The sequence below is a fragment of the Physeter macrocephalus genome, chromosome 3 (assembly GCF_002837175.3).
Source record: "Physeter macrocephalus isolate SW-GA chromosome 3, ASM283717v5, whole genome shotgun sequence".
In the NCBI taxonomy this organism is placed as follows: Eukaryota; Metazoa; Chordata; class Mammalia; order Artiodactyla; family Physeteridae; genus Physeter; species Physeter macrocephalus.
This window is the reverse complement of record NC_041216.1, coordinates 1,652,242-1,670,584: the sequence shown is the minus strand read 5'-3', so window position 1 is coordinate 1,670,584 and position 18,343 is coordinate 1,652,242. Positions and strand designations below refer to the sequence as shown.

The 18,343-nt window shown below is 38.5% G+C and overlaps 1 protein-coding gene across 4 annotated transcripts in view; it reads left to right on the top strand.

Annotated features, from left to right (window-relative positions):
• Positions 1–18,343, top strand: part of ZNF691 (zinc finger protein 691) — a 60,868-nt gene that overhangs the window by 27,248 nt on the left and 15,277 nt on the right. For all 4 annotated transcript variants that reach the window (XR_008616585.1, XR_008616587.1, XR_008616584.1 and 1 more), the window contains exon 2: positions 17,060–17,119. The gene's annotated coding sequence lies outside the window, so the exon portion shown is untranslated. The remainder of the gene's footprint in view (positions 1–17,059; positions 17,120–18,343) is intronic.

Below are 18,343 nucleotides of genomic sequence, written 5' to 3'. Positions count from 1 at the left end.
TGGGTGCATATATATTTATAATTGTTATATCTTCTTCTGGAATTGATCCCTTGATCACTATGTAGTGTCCTTCCTTGTCTCTTGTAACGTTCTTTATTTTAAAGTGTATTTTATCTGATATGAGCATTGCTACTCCAGCTTTCTTTTGATTTCCATTTGCATGGAATATCTTTTTCCATCCCCTCACTTTCAGTCTGTATGTGTCCCTAGATCTGAAGTGGGTCTCTTGTAGACAGCATATAGATGGGTCTTGTCTTTGTATCCATTCAGGGAGCCTGTGTCTTCTGGTTGGAGCATTTAATCCTTTCACATTTAAGGTAAGTATCGATATGTATGTTCCTATTACTATTTTCTTAATTGTTTTGGGTTTGTTTTTGTAGGTCCTTTTCTTCTCTTGTGTTTCCCACTTAGAGTAGTTCCTATAGCATTTGTTGTAGAGCTGGTTTGGTGGTGCTGAATTCTCTTAGCTTTTGCTTGTCTGTAAAGCTTTTGATTTCTCTGTTGAATCTGAATGAGATCCTTGCTGTTTAGAGTAATCTTGGTTGTAGGTTCTTCGCTTTCATCACTTTAAATATATTGTGCCACTCCTTCTGGCTTGTAGAGTTTCTCCTGAGAAATCAGCTGTTAACCTTATGGGAGTTCCCTTGTATGTTATTTGTCATTTTTCCCTTGTTTCTATTAATAATTTTTCTTTGTCTTTAATTTTTGTCAGTTTGATTACTATGTGTCTTGGCGTGTTTCTCCTTGTGTTTATCCTGCCTGGGACTCTCTGTGAGGCTGCAGGACTGTAGTTCTTCCTTCTGCTGTCTTCCCTCCGGTGGATGAAGTTATCTAAGAGGCTTGTGCACGCTTCCTGATGGGCGGGACTGGTGGTGGGTAGAGCTGGGTGTTGCTCTGGTGGGCAGAGCTCAGTCAAACTTCAGTCCACTTGTCTGCTGATGGGTGGGGCTGAGTTTCCTCCCTGTTGGTTGTTTGGCCTGAGGCAACCCAGCACTGGAGGCTACAGGCTCTTTGGTGGGGCTAATGGCAGACTCTGGGAGGGCTCCTGCCAAGGATTACTTCCCAGAACTTCTGCTGCCAGTGTCCTTGTCCCCACGGTGAGCCAAAGCCACCCCCTGCCTCTGCAGGAGACCCTCCGACGCTAGCAGGTAGGTCTGGTTTAGTCTCCCATGAGGTCACCGCTCCTTCCCCCTGGGTCCTGATGTGCACACTACTTTGTGTGTGCCCTCTAAGAGTGGAGTCTCTGTTTCTCCCAGTCCTGTCGAAGTCCTGCAGTCAAATCCTGCTAGCCTTCAAAGTCTGATTATCTGGTAATTCCTCCTCTCGTTGCCAGACCCCTGGGTTGGGAATCCTGATGTGGGGCTGAGAACCTTCACTCCAGTGGGTGGACTTCCGTGGTATAATTGTTCTCCAGTTTGTGAGTCACCCACCCAGCCGTTATGGGATTTGATTTTATTGTGATTGCGCCCCTCCTACCATCCCATTGTGGCTTCTCCTTTGTCTTTGGATGTGGGGTATCTTTTTTGGTGAGTTCCAGTGTCTTCCTATTGATGATAGTTCAGCAGTTAGTTGTGATTCTGGTGCTCTTGCAAGAGGGAGTGAGCACATGTCCTTCTACTCCACCATCTTGATCCAATCTCAAAAGAGTTTACATATACTATTGAAGTTAAGTTGTTATCAGCTTAAAACAGATTATTATAAGATGTTTTGTGTAAGCCCCATGGGAACCACGCATGCAAAAAATACCTATGGAAGATACACAAAAGAAAATGAGAAAGGAATCAAAGAATGTCAATGCAAAAATCAACAACACACAAGAAACGCAGGAAGAGAGTAAAAGAGGACAAAATAGTCATAAGACAGGCAGAAAACAATGAACAAAATGGCAATAGCAAGTCCTTTCCTTTTAGTAATTACTTTAAATGTAAATGGAGAGACTTCTCTGGTTGTGCAGTGGTTAAGAATCCACCTGCCAATGCAGGGGACACGGGTTCAATCCCTGGTCTGGGAAGATCCCACATGCTGTGGAGCAACTAAGCCCATGTACCACAACTACTGAGCCTGTGCTCTAGAGCCCATGAGCCACAACTACTGAGCCCATGCACTGCAACTACTGAGCCCGCATGCTGTGACTACTGAAGCCCGCACGCCTAAAGCCCGTGCTCCACAACAAGAGAAGCCACTGTAATGAGAAGGCCGTGCACTGCAACAAAGAGTCGACCCTCTGCTCGTCACAACTAGAGAAAGCCCACGTGCAGCAACGAAGACCCAACGCAGCCAAATAAATAAATAAATAAATGTAAATGGATCAGCTCCCTAATCAAAAGACATGGAGTGGCTGAATGGATTAAAAAACAAAAAACAAAAAACCCTGTACTCATTGTATGCTGTCTACAAGAGATTCATCTTATGTGTAAAGATACACATAGGCTGAAAGTAAAAAGAAGGGAAAATATTCCATGCAAATAGAAACCAATGAGAGTAGAAGTGGCCCTATTATATCAGACAGAATAGACTTTAGTTAAAAACTGTCACAAGAGACAAACAAGGACATTATATAATGATAAAAGGGTCAATTCACCAGGAAGATATAACAATTATAAATATACACACAGTTAACATTAGAGCCCTGAAATATATGAACTAAACATTGGCAGATCTGAAGAGAAAAATAGAGAGTAACACAATAATAGTAGGATATTTCAGTACCCCACTTTCGATAATGGATAGAACAGTCAGAAGATCAATGAGAAAATAGAAGACCTGATCAACACAATAAACCAAACAGACCTAACAGGTATAAACAGAACATTCTATCATGTTCTATCTATTCAACATCAGCAGAATACACATTCTCTTTTCATTCTTTTTTCTTTATTCTGTTCCATGGCAGTGATTTCCACCGTCTGTCTTCCAGGTCACTTATCCATTCTTCTGCCTCAGTTATTCTCCTCTTGATCCCTTCTAGTGTATTTTTCATTTCAGTTATTGTATTGTTCATCTCTGTTTGTTTGCTCTTTAATTCTTCTAGGTCTTTGTTAAACATTTCTTGCATCTTCTCGATCTTTGCCTCCATTCTTTTTCTGAGGTCCTGGATCATCTTCAGTACCATTATTCGGAATCATTTTTGTGGAAGGTTGCCTATATCCACTTCATTTAGTTGTTTTTCTGGGGTTTTATCTTGTTCCTTCATCTGGTACAAAGTCCTCTGCCTTTTCATTTTGTCTATATTTCTGTGAATGTGGTTTTCGTTCCACAGGCTGCAGGACTGTAGTTCTTCCTTCTGCTGTCTTCCCTCCGGGGGATGAAGTTATCTAAGAGGCTTGTGCACGCTTCCTGTTGGGCGGGACTGGTGGTGGGTAGAGCTGGGTGTTGCTCTGGTGGGCAGAGCTCAGTCAAACTTCAGTCCACTTGTCTGCTGATGGGTGGGGCTGAGTTTCCTCCCTGTTGGTTGTTTGGCCTGAGGCAACCCAGCACTGGAGGCTACAGGCTCTTTGGTGGGGCTAATGGCAGACTCTGGGAGGGCTCCTGCCAAGGATTACTTCCCAGAACTTCTGCTGCCAGTGTCCTTGTCCCCACGGTGAGCCAAAGCCACCCCCTGCCTCTGCAGGAGACCCTCCGACACTAGCAGGTAGGTCTGGTTTAGTCTCCCATGAGGTCACCGCTCCTTCCCCCTGGGTCCTGATGTGCACACTACTTTGTGTGTGCCCTCTAAGAGTGGAGTCTCTGTTTCTCCCAGTCCTGTCGAAGTCCTGCAGTCAAATCCTGCTAGCCTTCAAAGTCTGATTATCTGGTAATTCCTCCTCTCGTTGCCAGACCCCTGGGTTGGGAATCCTGATGTGGGGCTGAGAACCTTCACTCCAGTGGGTGGACTTCCGTGGTATAATTGTTCTCCAGTTTGTGAGTCACCCACCCAGCCGTTATGGGATTTGATTTTATTGTGATTGCGCCCCTCCTACCATCCCATTGTGGCTTCTCCTTTGTCTTTGGATGTGGGGTATCTTTTTTGGTGAGTTCCAGTGTCTTCCTATTGATGATAGTTCAGCAGTTAGTTGTGATTCTGGTGCACTAGCAAGAGGGAGTGAGCACATGTCCTTCTACTCCACCATCTTGATCCAATCTCAAAAGAGTTTACATATACTATTGAAGTTAAGTTGTTATCAGCTTAAAACAGATTATTATAAGATGTTTTGTGTAAGCCCCATGGGAACCACGCATGCAAAAAATACCTATGGAAGATACACAAAAGAAAATGAGAAAGGAATCAAAGAATGTCAATGCAAAAATCAACAACACACAAGAAACGCAGGAAGAGAGTAAAAGAGGACAAAATAGTCATAAGACAGGCAGAAAACAATGAACAAAATGGCAATAGCAAGTCCTTTCCTTTTAGTAATTACTTTAAATGTAAATGGAGAGACTTCTCTGGTTGTGCAGTGGTTAAGAATCCACCTGCCAATGCAGGGGACACGGGTTCAATCCCTGGTCTGGGAAGATCCCACATGCTGTGGAGCAACTAAGCCCATGTACCACAACTACTGAGCCTGTGCTCTAGAGCCCATGAGCCACAACTACTGAGCCCATGCACTGCAACTACTGAGCCCGCATGCTGTGACTACTGAAGCCCGCACGCCTAAAGCCCGTGCTCCACAACAAGAGAAGCCACTGTAATGAGAAGGCCGTGCACTGCAACAAAGAGTCGACCCTCTGCTCGTCACAACTAGAGAAAGCCCACGTGCAGCAACGAAGACCCAACGCAGCCAAATAAATAAATAAATAAATGTAAATGGATCAGCTCCCTAATCAAAAGACATGGAGTGGCTGAATGGATTAAAAAACAAAAAACAAAAAACCCTGTACTCATTGTATGCTGTCTACAAGAGATTCATCTTATGTGTAAAGATACACATAGGCTGAAAGTAAAAAGAAGGGAAAATATTCCATGCAAATAGAAACCAATGAGAGTAGAAGTGGCCCTATTATATCAGACAGAATAGACTTTAGTTAAAAACTGTCACAAGAGACAAACAAGGACATTATATAATGATAAAAGGGTCAATTCACCAGGAAGATATAACAATTATAAATATACACACAGTTAACATTAGAGCCCTGAAATATATGAACTAAACATTGGCAGATCTGAAGAGAAAAATAGAGAGTAACACAATAATAGTAGGATATTTCAGTACCCCACTTTCGATAATGGATAGAACAGTCAGAAGATCAATGAGAAAATAGAAGACCTGATCAACACAATAAACCAAACAGACCTAACAGGTATAAACAGAACATTCTATCATGTTCTATCTATTCAACATCAGCAGAATACACATTCTTCTCAAGTACACATGGAATATTCTCCAGCATAGATCATGTTAGGCCACAAAACAATCATACCAAGTATCTTTTCTGATTACAATAAAATAAAACTAGAAATCAGTAACAGAAGGAAAATTGGAAAATTCACAAATACGTGGAAATTAAACAAACCACTCCTGAGCGACAAATGGGTCAAGGAAGAAATCATACGGGAAATCAGAAAATATCTTGAGACAAATGAAAATGACAACACAACATACCAAAATTCATGGGATGAAGAAAAGCAGTACTAAGAGGGAAGTTTATAGCAGAACATATATACTAAACAAGAAGAAAGAGCTCAAATCAGCAACCTAAATTTATACTCTAAGGAACTAAAAAAAAAAAAAAAAACCAATGAACTAAACCCAAACTTATCAGAAGGAAGGAACTAATAAAGATTAGAGCAGAAATAAATGAAATAGAGATTAGAAAACAATCGAAAAAAATCAACAAAACTAAGAGTTTTAAAAAATATTTATTTAGTTGTTCTGGGTCTTAGTTGTGGCAGATGGGCTCCTTAGTTGCGGCTCACTGGCCTCTTAGTTGTAGCTCGTGTGCTACTTAGTTGCAACTTGCTGGTTGCTTAGTTGCAGCATGCAGGCTTCTTAGTTGTGGCATGCGAACTCTTAGTTGTGGCATGCATGTGGGATCTAGTTCCCTGACCAGGGATCGAACTCTGGTCCCCTGCATTGGGAGCGTGGAGTCTCAACCACTGTGCCACTTAGGGGGAAGTCCCCAAGAGTTGGTTTTTGAAAAGAGCAACAAAATTTACAAAACCTTAGCTAGACTAAGTAAGAAAAAAAGAGAGGACACAAATAACAAAAATCAGAAATGAAAGAGGAGACGCTGCAACTTCTGCCACAGAAATAAGAAGACCCATACGAGACTTCTGTGAACAATTATATGCCAACAAATTGGATAACCTAAAAGAAATGGATAAATTCTTGGAAACATACAATGTACCAAGAATGAATCATGAAGAAACAGAAAATCTGAACAGACCAATAACTACTAAGGAGATTAAATCTGTAATCAAAATGCTCCCAACAACAAAAGGTCCAAGACCAGATGGCTTCAAAGGAGAATTCTACCAAATATTTAAAGAAAAATTAACGCCAATCTTTCTCAAATTCTTCAAAAACTTGAAGAGGGAGGGACACATCCAAACTCATTTTATGAGGCCAGCATTACCCTGATACCAAAGCCAGACAGGCACTACAAGAAAACTATAGACCAGTATCCCTCATGAATTTGATGCAAAAATACTCAACAAAATACTAGGAAACTGAATTCAACATCACATCAAAAGTATTATACATCATGACCAAGTGGGATTTATCCCCAGGATACATGGTTTCAATATATGAAAATCAATAAATGTATATACCACTAATAGACAAAGGACAAGAATCACATGAGCATCTCAAATGATGCAGAAAAAGCATGTGACAAAATTCTACATCCTATCATGATAAAAACACTCAACAAACCAGGTATAGAAGGAATGTACCTCAACATATTAAAGCCCACATATGAAAAGCCCACAGGGAACATCACACTCAGTAATGAAAAACTAAAGCTCTTCCTCTAAGATTAGGAACAGGCAAGGATGCCCACTCTGAACACTTTTATTCAACATATTACTTGAAGTTCTAGCCAGAGAAACTGGATAGATAGATAGACCGATAGATAGACAGATAGATATAGATAAAAGGCATCCATTGGAAAGGAAGAAGTAAATTTATCTCTGTTTACAAATGAACTGATCTTACATGTAGAAAACCCTGAAGACCACGAAAAAACTGTTAGAAGTAATAAATTCAGTACAGCTGCAGAATTTAAAAATCAGCATACAAAAATCAGTTGCATTTCTAGAATAATGAACTAACTGAGAAGAAAATTAAGAAAATAATCCCATTTACAGTAGCATCAAAAAGAATGAAATACTTAGGAATAAGTTTGACCAAGGAGGCAAAAGACTTACACACTGAAAAAAAACAAAACATCACTGAAAGAAATTAGATGCAAATATTGATAAATGAAAGACATCCCATGTTCATACTGGGGAAGACAATATTTTAAAGACGTCTATACTACCCAAAGTTATACACAGATTCAGTGCTTTCCCCATCAAAATCCTGACATTTTAAATAGAAATGAAAAAAAAATCCTAAAATTCATATGGAACCACAAAAGATCCCCAAAAGCCAAAGCAATCTTGAGAAAGAAAAACAAAGCTGGAGGCATCACACTTTCTGATTTCAAAATATATTATAAAGCTACAGTAATCAAACAGTAAGGTATTGGTATAAAGACAGACACATGGAACAATGGAACATAATAAAGAGCCTAGAAATAAACCCACACACATATTGACAAGAGAGCCAATAATACCCTCAGCCAACATCATACTCAGTGGTGAGAAGCCAAAAGCATTCCCTCTAAGATCAGAAACAAGACAAGGATGCCCACTCTCACCAGTTTTATTTGACAGTTTTGGAAGTCTTAGCCACAGCAATCAGCAGTGAAAATAAAAGGAATCCAAATTGGAAAAGAAGTAAAACTGTCACTCTTTGCAGATGACATGATACTATACATAGAAAATCCTAAATGCAACTAGAGATTACCATACTAAGTGAAGTAAGTCAAAAAGAGAAAGATAAATACTATATGATACCACTTACATGTGGAATCTAAAATATGGCACAAATGAACCTACTTACAAAACAGAAATAGACATAGAGAACAGACTTGTGGTTACCAAGGGGGAGGGAGGGAGGGAGAGGGATGGACTGGGAGTTTAGGGTTGGTACATGCAAACTATTACATTTAGAATGGATAAACAACAAGGTCCTAATGTATAGCACAGGGAACTGTATTCAATATCCTGTGATAAACCATAATGGAAAAGAATATATAAAAAGCACGTCTCTATGTGTATAACTGAGTCACTTTGTTGTGCAGCAGAGATTGGCACAACATTGTAAATCAACTGTACTTCAATTGAAAAAAAAAGGAAAGAAAAAAATCCTAAAGATTCCATCAGAAAACTACTAGAACTCATCAGTGAATTCAGTAAAGTTGTCAGATACAAAATTAACATACAGAGATCTGTTGCATTTCTATACACTAACAATGAAATATCAGAAAGAGAAATTAAGGAAACAAGTCCATTTACCACTGTATCAAAAAGAATAAAATACCTAGGAATAAACCTACCTAAGTGGGCAAAAGACCTGTACTCCAAAAACTATAAGACACTGATGAAAGAAATTGAAGACAACACAAACAGATGGAAAGATATACTGTGTTCTTGGATTGAAAAAAACAATATTGTTAAAATGACCATACTACCCAAGGCAATCTATGGATTCAATGCAATCCTATCAGATTACCAATGGCATTTTTCACATAACTAGACCAAATAATTTAAAATTTGTATGGAAACATGAAAGACTCCAAATAGCCAAAACAATCTTGAGAAAGAACAGAGCTGGAGGAATCACTCTCCCTGACTTCTCCCCTATTACAAAACTACAGTAATCAAAGCAGTATGGTACTGGCACAAAAACAGACATATAGATCAATGGAACAGGATAGAAAGCCCAGAAATAAACCCACACACTTATGGTAAAATAAATAAGGAAACACAAGCTTTAAATGATACATTAAACACCATGGACTTAACTGATATTTACAGGACATTCTCAAGTGCTCATGGAACACTCCCCAGGATACATCATATCTTTGGTCACAAATCAAGCCTTGGTAAATTTAAGAAAATTGAAATTGAATCAAGTATCTTTTCTGCCCACACACTATGAGACTAGATATCAATTACAGGGAAAAAAACTGTAAAAAGTACAAACACATGGAGGCTAAACAATACACTACTAAATAACCAAGAGATCACTGAAGAAATCAAAGAGGAAATCAATAAATACCTAGAGGGGCTTCCCTGGTGGCACAGTGGTTAAGAATCTGCCTGCCAGTGCAGTGGACACGGGTTCAAGCCCTGGTCCGGGAAGATTCCCACGTGCTGCAGAGCAACTAAGCCCATGCGCCACAACTACTGAGCCTGCACTCTTAATTAACCTATGACAAAGGAAGCAAGAATATCCATTCGAGAAAAGACAGTCTCTTCAGTAAGTGGTGCTGGGAAAACTGGACAGCTACATTAAAAGAATGAAATTAGAACATGCTCTAACACCATATACAAAAATAAACTAAAAATGGATGAAAGACATAAATATAAGACTGGATACTATAAAACTCCTAGAGGAAAACATAAGTAGAACACTCTTTGACATAAACCACAGCAATATTTTTTTGAATATGTCTCCTAGAGTAATGGAAATAAAAGCAAAAATAAACAAATGGGACCTTATTAAACTGAATAGGTTTTGCACAGCAAAGGAAACTGTAAACAAAATGAAAAGACAACCCTCAGAATGGGAGAAAGTATTTGCAAATGATGCAATTGACAAGGGATTAATTTCCAAAATATATAGACAGCTTATATAGCTCAATATCAAAAAACCAAACAATTCAATCAAAAACTGGGCAGAAGGGACTTCCCTGGTGGTGCAGTGGTTAAGAATCCACATGCCACAGTGGTTAAGAATCTGCCTGCCAGTGCAGGGGACGTGGGTTCAAGCCCTGGTCCGGGAAGATCCCACATGCTGTGGAGCAACTAAGCCTGTGCGCCACAACTACTGAGCCTGCGCTCTAGAGCCCACGAGCCACAACTGCTGAGCCTGCGTGCCACAACTACTGAAGCCTGCGTGCCTAGAGCCTGTGCTCTGCAACGAGAAGCCACCACAATGAGAAGCCTGCACACTGCAACGAAGAGTAGCCCCCACTCACTCCAACTAGAGAAAGCCTGTGTGCAGCAACAGACCCAACACAGCCAAAGATAAATACATAAATAAAAATTTTTTTTAAATGGGCAGAAGACCTAAATAGACGTTTCTCCAAAGAAGACATACAGATGGCCAACGGGCACATGAAAAGATGCTCAACGTTGCTAATTATTAGAGAAATGCAAATCAAAGCTACAATGAGGTATCACCTCACGCCAGTCAGAATGGCCATCATCAAAAAGGCTACAAATAATAACTGCTGGAGAGGATGTGGAGAAAAGGGAACCCTTCTACACTGTTGGTGGGAATGTAAATTGGTGCAGCCACTATGGAAAATAGTATGGAGGTTCCTCAAAAAACTAAAAATAAAGATATCATATGATCTGGCAATCCCACTCCTGGGCATATATCTGGAAAAGACAAAAACTCCAATTCGAAAAGATACATGCACCCCAATGCTCATAGCAGTACTATTTATAATAGCCAAGACATGGGAGCAACCTAAATGGCCATCAACAGATGAATGGATAGAGAAGATGTGGTATATATACAATGGAATATTACTCAGCCATAAAAAGAATGAAATAAGGCCATTGCAGCAATATAGGTGGACCTAGAGATTATCATACCAAGTGAAGTAAGTCAGACAAAGACAAATATCATGTGATATCACTTGTATGTGGAATCTAAAAGAATGATACAAATGAACTTATTTACAAAACAGAAATAGACTCACAGACATAGAAAACAAATTTATGGTTACCAAAAGGGGCAGAGCGGAGGAGGGAGGGATGAATTGGGAGTTTGAGATTAATAGTTATATACTACTATATATAAAATAGATAAACAACAAGGACCTACTTTATAGCACAGGAAACTATATACAATATCTTTTAATAACCTATAATAGGAAAAATCTGAAAAAATATATATGATATGAATATATGTATGAATCACTTTGCTGTACACCTGCAACTAACAACATTGTAAATTAACTCTACTTCAGTAATAATAATAAAAAGAGAGAGAGCTAAGAATACACAATGGGGAAGGATAGTTTCTTCAACAAATTGTTTTGGAAAACTGGGTATCCACATACAAAATAATGAAATTGAACCCTTATGGATTAAAGACTTATAAATATAAGACCTGAAACTGCAAAACTCCTAAAATAAAACAGGGGAAAAGCCTCTTGGCATTGGTCTTGGTAATTTCTTGGATATGACACCAAAATCACAGGCAACAAAAGCAAAAATAGACAACTGTGACCACATCAAACTAAAAAGCTTCTGAACAGCAAAGGGACACAATCAACAAAATGAAAATGTAACCTACAGAATGGGAGAAAATATTGCAAACATTATACCTGATAAGGGGTTAATATCCACAATATATAAGGAAGCCCTACAGCCCAGTTGCAAAAAAACAAAAAATTTAAAAATGGGTATGGACTTGAATAGACATTTCTACAAAGAAGACATACAAATGGCCAACAGGTATATGAAAAGGTGCTCAACAGCACAAATCATCAGGGAAATGCAAATCAAAACCACAATGAGATGTTACCTCACACCTGTTAGAATGGCCACTATAAAAAAATAAAATGAGCGGCTTCCCTGGTGTCAGAGTGGTTAAGAATCCGCCTGCCAATGCAGGGGACACGGGTTCAAGCCCTGGTCTGGGAAGATCCCACATGCCATGGAGCAACTAAGCCCACGCCACAACTACTGAGCCTGCGCTCTAAAGCCCGCAAGCCACAACTACTGAGCCCGCATACTGCAACTACTGAAGCCCGTGTGCCTAGAGCCCATGCTCCACAATGAGAGAAGCCACCACAATGAGAAGCCCGTGCACCGCAATGAAGAGCAGTGCCCGCTCGCCACAACTAGAGAAAGCCTGCATGCAGCAACGAAGACTCAATGCAGTCAAAAATAAATAAATAAAATAATTTATATTAAAAAAAAGTGAGAATGTGGAGAAATTGGAACCCCTGTACACTCTTGGTGGGAATATAAAAATGGTGCAGCCACTATGGAAAATAGTACAGAGATTCCTCAAAAAATTAAAAATTGAACTATCATATGATCTAGCACTCCCATTTCTGGGCATATATCTAAAATAATTTAAAGAAAGATCTCAAAGAGATATCTACACTCCTATGTTCATTGCAGCATTTTTCACAATAGCCAAGATGCAGAAACCACTTAAATGTCCATTAATGTAGCCTAGATAAAGAAAATGCAGTATATAATACAGTGAAATATTTATCAGTCTTAAAAAAGAAGAAAATTCTGCCATGTGCAATAATATGGATGAACCTTGAGGACATTATGCTAGGTGAAATAAGCCAGTCACAGTAGGACAATACTGCATGATTCCATTTATCTAAAATAGTCAAGCTCATAGAAACAGAGAGTAGAATGGTGGTTACTAGGTGCAAAGGAAATGGGAGGTATTTTTCAATGGGTATAAAGTTTCAGTCATGCAAGATTAACAAGTTCTAAAGACAAAAGTGCCTTGGTAACAACAGTACAACATAGTACCTGTACAACACAGTGCCTCTGGTAACAATACCATTTATAAGCTTAAAATTTAAGAGGGTAAATCTCATGTTAAATGTTCTTACCACAATAAAAAATAAATAAGATGTATGGATACAGAAAGATCAAAAGTAAAGGAATTTAAAAAGATATCCCAGGCAATTACTTACCAAAAGTAAGCCAGTGTGTAGCTACATTAATATGAGAAATCACAGACTAGAAAAAGTATTATTAGGGTTAAAAAGGACCACATAATGATGAATTATAATTCATCAGAAACATATAATGATCCTGATGCTATGAGAACCTAGTAAAGCCTCAAAAGTTAGGTGTGGCCTTGTTACTTCTGGGTGGAAGCTCTAAGAATGAGTATGTGCTTTGCCACATGCCCTTGTTTTCCTCCACCATGGCAATCAGGACTGTCCAGATGGTACCTTCTCCATCAGCCTGGGTCCTAGAGTGAGGATAATGAAAATACTACTAGCAATTCATGATGCACACAGAGCATGAGTAAGAAATAAATCTTTAATGGGCTGCTTGTTTTTGACAGCTTTACTGAGGTAAAATCAGCACACAATGAACTACACATGTTTAAAGTCTACAATTTGTTAAGTTTTGGCACACATATGCACCTGTAAAGCCATCACCACAATCAAGATAATGAACACATCCAACATCCCCCAAATTTCTTCATGTCCTTTGTGATCCTCCCTCTCATCTTCACCCTCTGCTTGGTTCCACATGACCACTGGATCTGCTGTGGTCATTGTAGATCACTTGCATTTTCTGTAATTTTATATACATGGAATCAAACGGTATGTACTCTTGCTTGTCTTTCAATCAACACAATTACTTTGAGATTCATGCATGCTGTAGGGTTCATAAATAGTTCATCCATACTTACTGAGTTGTATTCTGTCATATAGCTGTACATTTATGTATTTATCCATTCACCCATTGATGGACATTTTGATTGTTTCCAGTTTTTGGCTATTACAAATAAAGCTACTATGAACATTCCTGTAGAAGTCTTTGTGTGGACATATGCTTTCATTTCTTTTGGGTAAATACCTAGGAGTGGCTGGATCAGATAGTAGGTGTATATTTACCTTTTAAAGAAACTGCCAAACTGTTTTACAAAAGTGTACAATGGTGGTCTTAATTTTCATTTCCACAATGACTAATAACATTGAAAACCTTTTTATGAGCTTATTTGTCCATCACCCATATATCATCTTTGGTGAAGTGTCTGTTTGAATATTTGCCCATTTTTTATTGGGTTGTTTGTTTTCTTTTTCAACTCAAAACTTCTGACCTTTGGAAGACACTGTTAAGAGAATAAAAACACCATTGAGGACAGGTTGTGTGTGTAACTATAAACAGGAGAACAAGGGAGATCTTTGTGGTAATAAAATAGTTTTGTATCTTGATTGTGGTGGTGGTTACGCAAATATGTACATGTGATAAATAAAACATACATAGTATCAATGTTAATATTCCTGGTTTTGATAGCATATCAAAATTATGTAAGATATAACTGTGAGATAATAGGAAATATATATATTAGTCTCTGCCCCTGGTTGCTGGCACAGAGCTCCTAAAACCCTTGTGATTTCCTAAGTGATAAGAGCACTAGGAGCATCTTCTGTTCCAATATTTGGTCTTTGACCCCATCCCTGATATAGGGTGCTAAATCCCTTGGAATTTCCTGCGTGATAGGAGGGTCTTTTGTTCTAATGAAATGACTCTGGGTGGACTCCAGGATGGCTCTTAGATGGGGGCTGGTCACCAGAAAGACCAAGCCATGATTAGAAGTTTGGGATCCAGCCCCCCACCCCCGCACACCCCCTCCCCTGCCACAGAGGCTGGAAATGGAGTTAATAATTGATCATGCCTGCATGAGGAAGCCTCCATAAAAATCTCAACAGAAGGGGTTCGTGGAGCTTCCAGGTTGGTGAACACATCCACATTCTGGGAAGGTGATGCAACCCAACTCCACAGGGTCAGAAGCTCCTGTGCTTGGGACCCTCCCAGACCTCGCCCTATGTATCTATCTGTTCATCTGGCTATTCATTTGTGTCCTTTATCATATCTTTTAATAAACTGGTAAACGTTAAGTCAGTGTTTCCCTGAGTTCTGTGAGCTGTTCTAGCAAATAACTGAATCCAAGGGGGAGGAAGTCATGGGAACCTCCGATTTGTAGCTAAGTTGGACAGAAGGTGTGACTAATCTGGGGTCCTACTATTTGCCATTGGCCTGTAAAGCATGTGTGTGTGGGGGGAAGACTCATGGGAATGAGCCCTTAACCTGTGGGATTTGATGCTGTCTCCAGGTTGACTGTGTCATAATGGAGTTAAGCTGTAGGACAACCAGCTGGTGTTGCGGAGAATTGCTTGTGAGGAACCTATCCCCCCGCCACACGCACACATCTGGTGTCAGAAGTGTTGTGAGTGTGGTAGTAGTGTGAAAGTAAAGGAGAAACACAGGAGGAAGACTGGGTTTTTCTAACTCAATAACCACTGAGGGGAACTGGTGAAGGGTATACAGGGCCTCTGTACCATCTTTGCAACTACCCGTGAATCTAAAATTATTTCAAAAAAAAAATTTTAAAAATAAATTACAGACTTTCTAAAATAAATGGTGTTTGGACAATTGATTATATATTAGGGAGAAAATAAAATTGTATCCCTATCTTACAATATACATAAAAGTCAATCCCTAGAGTATTAAAGACTTTAATATGAATAGAAAATTATTAGAGAAGACAGTATGGAAATTGTCTTTGTGACTGCAAGATAGGAAAATATTTCTTAATGTTCAAAAAAGAACACACCAAAAGGAAGAAAATCAATAAACTTGACTACATTTATATTAAGCATTTTGATTCACATAAAGAGAGTGAAAAGATAAGCTACAAACTGAGAGAATAATTGCAACACATAAAAAGATTTAATATCTAGACTATATAAATTACTTCTATACATCAATAAGAAAAGACAATTCAATTAGCAAAATGGACAAAGAAATGAATGGTATTTTCACTTAGGAGAAAGCATAAATAATCCATAAACCTTTGAAAACATTTTCCAGTTCATCTGAAATCAGGCAAAGTTGAAATCATAATAAAATCCAATTACACAGCCACCGAATGCAAAAGTTAGGTAATAGTGAATGTTACCTAGAATATGGACTAAAGGGAACTTTCACGTGTTGCTGATATTGGTGTAAACTGGAAAAGTTCCCTAGGAAAATAGTATGTCGTTACCTTAATAAGTTGAACAATGCATACACTCTACAAGCTAGGAATTCTACTATGAGGTATATTTCCTAGAGAAACCCTTGCACATGGGCAGCAAGAGACATGTAGAAGAATGTTTATAGCTGCATTGCCTATAATAGCAAAACATACAAACAAACAAATATAACAAAAATGATGGCTTCATCGTTTTGAGATTTATCTATGTTACTGCATGAAGCTGCATTTGATTTTCACCACTCTATTGTATGAATACTGTTGTACTGGGGGAATGCCACAACTTATTTACCTATTCTTTTCATTAAAAGCACTAAAGCCAGACTGTTTTACTGGTGAATCTTTACTCAACCTTCAAAGGAACAGATAATTCTTATATATGTTATTCCAAAGGGGAGAAATTATCCAACTCATTTTTAAGAGGTTAATATAATACTGATACCAAGACCACTTAAGGGCAGTAGAATGGACAACCTCATTTGTGAACATGGAGCGAAAATTCTAAATAAAATATTAAAATTTAAACCCAGTAGTAAATTTAAAAATAATGTATTACATACAACCAGAGTACAGCTTATTCTAGGAATGTAAGGATTTTTGAAAATTAAAAACTATCGGTGCTTTTGGCTTCCTAACCTAGTCCCACTACTCATTTGTAGGCAATAAATAGCACAGGTAAGGAGAACAATCCAAGCAGTACGCCACTACAGTTACTGTGATCCAGGCCAAATTATATGGAGGACCAGGGAATGAATGTCTGGGGTTCATTCATACAGCAAGGCTAATGATTTCAACATACGGATAAAACAGACGTGCAACTGCATGATTTATTAACTTTAACTAGGTTGAAGTTGACAGGAAAAACATCTGTCTTATGGATCCAGAACCCAGAAGCTCTCCTGGGTATAAAGGCTCAAGATAATGTTTTTCTTTCAGGACATCATGTCTTTGTCTTCTGCCTAAATCCCTTATAGGTGCCTCCCCAGATCTTCCCCCAAGGTAGAGTTGACATCTCTAACTTCCACTTATTTCATTTGCAGGTGGTATTATTGCCTTAGAAGATCACAATTTTACAACCATCATGTAATGAATAGATTCAGGTAAGGATCATCAATGTATACTAAAACTATTGGGTGAAAGATTGTTGCAGAACAGGAAATTTACATGGTTTCCAAGTATCATTCCATAGGTTAATTGAATAGCTATAAAGAGGAAAAGGTAACTTTAAAGTAGAATTCTGATGGATACCGCCTGAAACAAATGATCAAATTTACCATCACCAATAACAAGGCAAACTGACATTATGTGCCTCTTGATGTGATGTGATGGGAAGTACACAACATCACACATATAGTATTTTTGCCAAAAATGATTAACCTAAATCTAATTGTTGGGGGGAAGGTGACCAAATCCAGATTGTGGGACATTCTAAAAGACAACTTCCCTGGACTCTTTAAAAACAGTAGAGTCATGAAAGACCACCTATGTGTGTGTGTGTATTGCATACATGCATGTGTATGTGTACTGTTCTAGATTAGAGATAAAGATGAAAGGATACTAAAAAGGCTTGACAACCAAATGTACTGTGGGATCCTTAATTGGATCCTAGATCAAATAAGAAAAAAGTTATAAAGGAAATAGGCGATAATTGATGAAATTTTACTATGTTATTGTATATTAAATATATTAATGTTAAATTCCTTGGATGTAATAATGGTATTGCAGATATTTAGGAGAATGTTCTTGTTAAAGAGCTACATGCTGAAGTGTTCAGGCATAAAGCGTCATCATGTCTGGAACTTTCAAATGGTTCAGCAAAAAGAGAAAAAAGTACATAGATGGATACCCAGATAAATAAAATGTGGCCAAACGTTAACAACTGGTGAATCTAGGTAATGGATAAGCTATTAATTCATTATACCATAAGTTCACCTTTTCTGGGGATTATTTTTCAAAATAAAAAGTTGGGGGAAAAAGCAAAAAGAAAAAACTAAAAAAAAATGCACCTACTACAGTTGGCAAAAGGCAGGGGCAGCAAGGGAGAAAGGATATGCAGTGCAAAATTACAGAAACTTTAATCTTACTTGGTTAATCACCCACTGTGTTCTTGAAACCCTCACTTTTGCGGTCACAAAAATGGAAACATTCCATACTTTTTGTTTTTCTCCTCTCTCTTCATAAGGTCTGACTCATCTGAATAGCTTCTCCTGAATTTACTTAGTGAATTTATTTCTTGGTAGTTAACCTTGATGCTTTTTCCACCTCCTATATAATAAACTCCCCTTCTCAATTCCCCCCCATTGATCAATGCTGTCCTTTCAACA